Source organism: Ursus maritimus, unplaced genomic scaffold (assembly GCF_017311325.1).
Source record: "Ursus maritimus isolate PB19 unplaced genomic scaffold, ASM1731132v1 scaffold_22, whole genome shotgun sequence".
Classification (NCBI taxonomy): Eukaryota; Metazoa; Chordata; class Mammalia; order Carnivora; family Ursidae; genus Ursus; species Ursus maritimus.
In genome coordinates this window covers 34,234,943-34,241,013 of record NW_024424675.1, presented here as the reverse complement: position 1 = coordinate 34,241,013, position 6,071 = coordinate 34,234,943, and positions in this window count along the sequence as shown.

Here is a 6,071-nt window from a genome sequence, read left to right as displayed (position 1 = left end):
CCCCCCCCCCCGCCCCTGCACCGCACCTTTCTGAGCCTCAGCAACGTCCTCTGTAAGAAGGACCGACAATGATGCCTACCCCGTAGAGCTGCTGTGAGTGTTGTCATGGGTCGGCATTCCCAGGAAGCGGACTGAGATGCAGTGTAGCCTGTAGGATGTTTACTAAGGCGTGCCCTCGGGGGTCGTCCTCCACAGAAGGAAAGGCAAGACGGCAGGGGAGGGCAGGCGCAGAAGTGGGATCGGAAAGCGGACCCAGCAACAGCCTCAGCTGACCCCTTGGGGAGCTCTTTGCTGCTGAGGCCCTACAGGGATGTCCCAAGTTGGGCTGAGAGGAACAGGCCCTCATAATCTCCCATCACACAGTCATTGGTGGGCCACCCCTGGAAGGACAGGAGCGTGGGTGAGGCCGTTCTCTGTGGGGACACCATCCCTGAAGGTGGTGGCCGCCTGCTGACCACACTTCCTGCCTTTGGGGCGATCAGGCTTGCCCTGAGGGGGCCCTGGGCTGCCCATCAATGCCCACCAGAAGCATCAGCGGAATAAGGCACGTAGAGGGACACCGCAGTGCCCAGCGCGTCGTTAACAGCTAGCAATTGTTATTATTATAGAACCTATTAATACTATTTTTAGAACCAACAAACAGGCAATTATAATAAAGCATCATTTGCCCCACTTAGAAGCCAAAGATACACAGGTGCACTTCCCCACACTGCCCGCCCCCACCCCAGGGCTTCCAAATCCAAAGGTCTGGGCCTGAGCTGAGCATTTGCATTTCTAACAAGTTCCCAGGTGATGCTGTTCTGAGAGCCACCGCCCTAAGGAAAATCAAGGTGTTCCTGAGAAGGACGGGATAGATGCTAAGAGGGCAGAAACAGCAGTTACTTCCTGTACCCATTTTATAGATGAGGAAGTGGAGTCTCAGAGATGCTAAGCGACTTGCCCAGTCATCAGCTTATACATGATAGAGATTGTGCCAGGCACTGTCTGTTGCCTACCAAAAGCCACCGTCTTTATTCCTTTTGGACAGAGCCTCTGTTTGTCCAGATATTTATTAGGTGAGAATGGCTTCATCTCAGGAAAGGTTGGATTGTTCCCTGATATGCAGGTGGGCATGTGACTCTTCTGGCCAATAAGACACAAAAGCAAATCTGCAGAAGTCGCTTCTGGGGAAGATTTTCTTTCTTATAAAAGGGTGTGAGAATTCTCTCCACACCCTGCCTCCAACACACTTGCATCAGCAATTCCTGCTTTTAAATGCAGTGGCGATAGCTGGAGGTTCAGCAGCCATCTTGAGACCAGGAGGCAGCCCCACAGGTACAGCGTCAGTGAGAGGAAGACAAGGGAATAAAGAATGGGCAGAACTGTGAGTCTGTCCTTAGTGACGTCAGACCTCAGAGCTCTTTCCCTGACTTATGACTTGCATAAGTAAACATCTTTAAAGCTGAAGCTGCTTTAGCCAGGTTTTCTATCACTTGAAGCCACAAACATTCCTAACCAAAACAGAAACAGACCCCCGACCTCTAAAGCCACACTTGTTCCCTGGCATCTTGCCGCCTTCCTGGATCAGGCTGGCAGATGGGACAGCACAGGCCTCTCTACCGAGGTCAAAGTGAAGGAACAATGACAGGCAGGCTCCAGCCTCTTCTCTTCAGGGCCGGGAGACGAGAACACTGGACTGAGATTCAGCCTCCATAAGGCCTACCGATCTCTGCCAGCAGCTTCTTCTGTGAGTTTGGCCTCTTCTTCTCTTACTCTGCCCCTACTTGCTTACCCTGTTCTTCTTACAGTCATGTTGCTATCTCAGGGCCTTTGCACTTGCTGTTCCCTTTGCCTGCAACACTGTTCCTCACAGATCTTTATGTGGCTGCCTCCCTGGCTTCCTTTAGGTCTCTGCCAAATGCCACTTTGAGAGGTCTCCATGAGCACCCAATAGAAAAGTGACACCCCCTTCCCAGCCCTCCCTAGCCTTATTTCCATCCCATTCCTGAGCACCTGCTATCTTTCACATTCACTTGCTTGCTTCCTGTCTACTCCGTGGGCAGGGGCCTTGTTTGGCCACTGCTCCAGCCATGGTTTCTAGAATGGTGCCTGGAAGGTAGTAGGTGCTCTGTAAACATTTGCTGAATTGAATTGAATTCCCTCAGGCGAGCAACAGTCTGCTTGTGGGAAAGAAAATCATGGAGCCACATGAGCCTTCGTTCCACTACCCCAAATACACACACACACAACACACACACACACACACACACACACACACACACACGCCACCTACCCACCACCTTCCCTGCTGGAGGCAAAGTGGAGTATGGTCCTGGCCTGCAGCTTGGAACAAAAAACATTCAGAACCCTGGGGGTTTGGTGCCGATCAAAGGCCTCCTCATGTTTGTAAACCTTCACTCTCCCGCCTGGGATACAGAAGGTTAGGGGATGGCCCAGAACCCAGAGTTAGATGCAACCCCAGGTTGGGGGACTCTGGGCCTGCCTCCTCCCCCATAGAGAGGAAAGGCCCTGCAGGCCTGAGCAGCTCAAACCCAGCCAGGGAGCTAAAAGGGGTAACTAATCCCAACCCCAGCCTGAGGCCCACCCGCTGGGACTGGCTTCAAAGCCAATATTGCTCTTGGAGCTGTAGAGGCCTGACCAAAATGTCACACTGAAAGATGCTGACAGTGGTACAGGGCTCAGCGAGGGGGGTAGGAGGGGAGGCACTGAGTTCTGCCCTTCTGTGCAGGGGGAGTGGAAAGCTGGTGCCAGTACTCCCTGCGTTCTCTCCCTTCCCCCAGCTTTATTTTTCTTCATAGCACTAAGCAGTATGGGATATGTGATATATTCCACTCGTTTATCTTATTATAAAGCTAATAAAATGAAAGCTCTGTGAGACCAGAGACTTTTGTCTTGTTTGGTCACTGCCAAAGCCCCAGCACCCAGAATGATACCCGGTATATAGCAGTTGCTCAATTAATACTTGTGAATGAATGATAGGCTTTTGGTTAATGTTTATAATAATAAAGTACAATGATTTAAGGCATGGTCAATTTTTCAGGACTTACGGGACCTCTGCTATGTTCCAGGACTGTTCCAGGCACTGGGAATGTAGCAGGGAATAATTTGGACTCCTTGTTCTCATGGAGTGTAATCTAGTGGGGAATCACTTCAAACGATGACTCATGCCCTGAAGGAAAGCGGTCGGGCGATTTTATACAGAGCGCGTGAGGCAGAGTTGAGGAAGGGTATGTTCCAGTAAAGTAGGTAGTTGGGGGGGCCCCTCGGAAGAGGTGATGTGTGAGTCGAGACTTGAGTGAGAGAAGGAAGCAGCCACTGAGATGGGGTGGTGGGCAAGGTGCAGGGGGACATACAGGCAGAGGGAGCCATCCATGCCAAGAGCGTGGCACGTGCAAGGAGCAGAAAGGTCACAAAGAGGGAGGCATGGAGTGATCAAGGAGAAGGCAGGCAGGACATAGGGTCAAAGAACTAGGCATGGCTTGGTCATTCACGTAAGTGCTCAGCACAGTGCTTGGCACATAGAAAGCCCTTAAAACCTGGGCTGGTGGGGGCGCCTGGGTGGCTCAGTCAGTTAAGCGTCTGCCTTTGGCTCCAGTCATGATCTCAGGGTCCTGGGATTGAGCCCCCCATCGGGCTCCCTGCTCAGGGTGGTGTTTGTTTCTCCCTTTCCCTCTACCCCTCCCCCCAACTCATGCTCTCTCTCAAATAAATAAATAAATAAATAAATAAATAAATAAAATCTTTACGAAAAAACCCTGGGCCGGTGACTATAATCAATATGTATGCACATTTTACGTAAATTGTTATTTTCCTATTAAAAATGGGGAGGGGGCGCCTGGGTGGTGCAGTTAGTTAAGCATCGGCCTCTTGGTTTGGTCTCAGGTCATGCTCTCAGGGTCGTGAGATCAAGCCCCACATCAAGCTCCACACTGGGCATGGAGTCTGCTTGAGTGTCTCTACCCTCTCCTGCTGCCCCTCCCCCTTCTCACACTCTTTCTCTAAAATAAATAAATAAAATCTTTCAAAAATAATAATAATTCTAAAAATGGGGAGAAGGAGGGGTGCTGTGTATCACTGGAATTTCAGCTCTATTGTGCACTAGCTGTGTGACCTTGGGCAAATGTCTTAATCTCTCTGAGCCGCAGTTTCCTCATCTGTCTAGCGGACAAGCCTAGTAGGGAATGAAAGTAAATGGTAGTCAAACCATCCATCAACTGTGGAAGTTCTTTAAGAATTCCCTCCCACATCCTACTTCTTTCTCAGCGTAAAGGGGGAAGAAACAAAGAAAGGGAGTTGGTGGGTCCAGCCTGGGAGCCATCACTCCTCCTGTAGGGTGCGAAGGTCCAAGTCATCCAACCAGGGGCCTCATGTTGTGCGGACTCTCCTTCCTATAAGAAGCTCTTTGTAGAGGTTTCAGCCCACTCAAGTCCTGGCTGATCTCTGCCACCAACTTCCTCTGTGAGTTTGACTCCTTCTGTTACTTCGCCCCCACTTGCTCACTCTGGGTGAGAAAAATAATAGCGGTAGTAATAGTTATCTATTGCTGTGTGACAAATTGCTCCAAAACTTAATGACATAAAACAGCTATTCATTATGCTCATGATCATATGGGTCAGACATTCGGACAGGGCAGCATGGGGGTGTCTGGTTTCTGTTCCACCACGTCTGGGACATCAGCTGAAAGACTCAAAGGCTAGGGGCCGGAATCATCTGAAGGCTCATTTGCTCATAGGCTGGTTAATTGTTGCTGGTGGCCCGTTAGGAGCCTTGCTTTCTCTCTCTGGTTTTTGTGCCTGGTGTAGTCTGAAATTCAAATATGGTGGCTGGGTTCCAAGGATGGGAGTCCCAGGAGTGAGGGAACCAAGCAGAAGTTGTACCCTCTTTATGGCTGAGCCCTGGAGATCCCATAGCATCAGTCCTGCCATGTTCTTCTGGTTGGCGCGGCACAAGCCCCCACCCACTTTCAACAGGTGGGAACAGGGACCCTCAACTCTCAGTGGGAAGAGTGTCAATCATGTTTAAGAGGACCATATGGGAAGCCCACGTAGGAGGGAAGAGAGATATTGGTGCCGTCCCGGGAAAATAAAATTGGCCACAAGCAGAATGATCATAGTTGTCAATTGTTGAGCACTTACTATGTGCCAGTACTGTGCTCCAGCCTTGCTCGTTCATTCTTCCAACATCCCTGTGAGCTACATACTCTTCTTGTGTCCATTTCAGGCAAGGAAACAGGCCCATTGGAGTTCAAGCTCTTGTCTAGGGTTGCACAAGAAGTCAAGCGGTCCAGCCGGAATTGGAATGTAGCTTTGTCTAATGCAGGATGACAGACTCAGAAAGGTAATGCAAACAGATTATTGTACAGATTAAATGAGTTAAAACATGCAAAGTGCTGAAAACAGTGCCTCCCCCACTGTGAGTGCGGTTTATGTGCTTGCTGCTGCTGCTGCTGCTGCTTCTGCTTCTTCTTCTGCTGCTGCTGCTTCTTCTTCTTCTTCTTCTTCTTCTTCTTCTTCTTCTTATTATTATTATTATTATTATTCCACTCGAGCCACTGGATTGAAACTTCTGCTCTAACACTAAATACTGTCCTCTTAATCTCTTAGCTCTTTCCAGAACAAGGAAGTCAGCCCAGGGGCTCTGGGTGCAATATACCCTGGTCCTAACTGCCTCCGCTCAGGCTTTGGGGAATGGGCCACAGTTTCTATGATGTCAGCTGGCCCCCAAATCCCCAGGAATAGTTTCTCTGGTTTGGAAAACTAGCCTCCCACACCCAGGCTTCAAATGTCCAAAGTGCTCCCTCCAGGGCCTCACCCTCCATCCGAGGTCGTCCGCCACTAACCTGGCTGAAACCTTTGATGAAGCCGGTTATTGGGCGGGCTCAAGGTCAGGTGCCCAATTTGAAAGGACACTGGAGAAAGTTTCATCACAGCCTGCAAAGGGTCCATTGGGAAATAACTTGCTCTAGGGGTTTATGGGAATGATGGCAGCATGACCCACATGGGAAATAAAATAAGAACAGAGGGGCTTCCACCTCTGGGAAGATGGAGTAGACATAATTTTCTCTATACTTC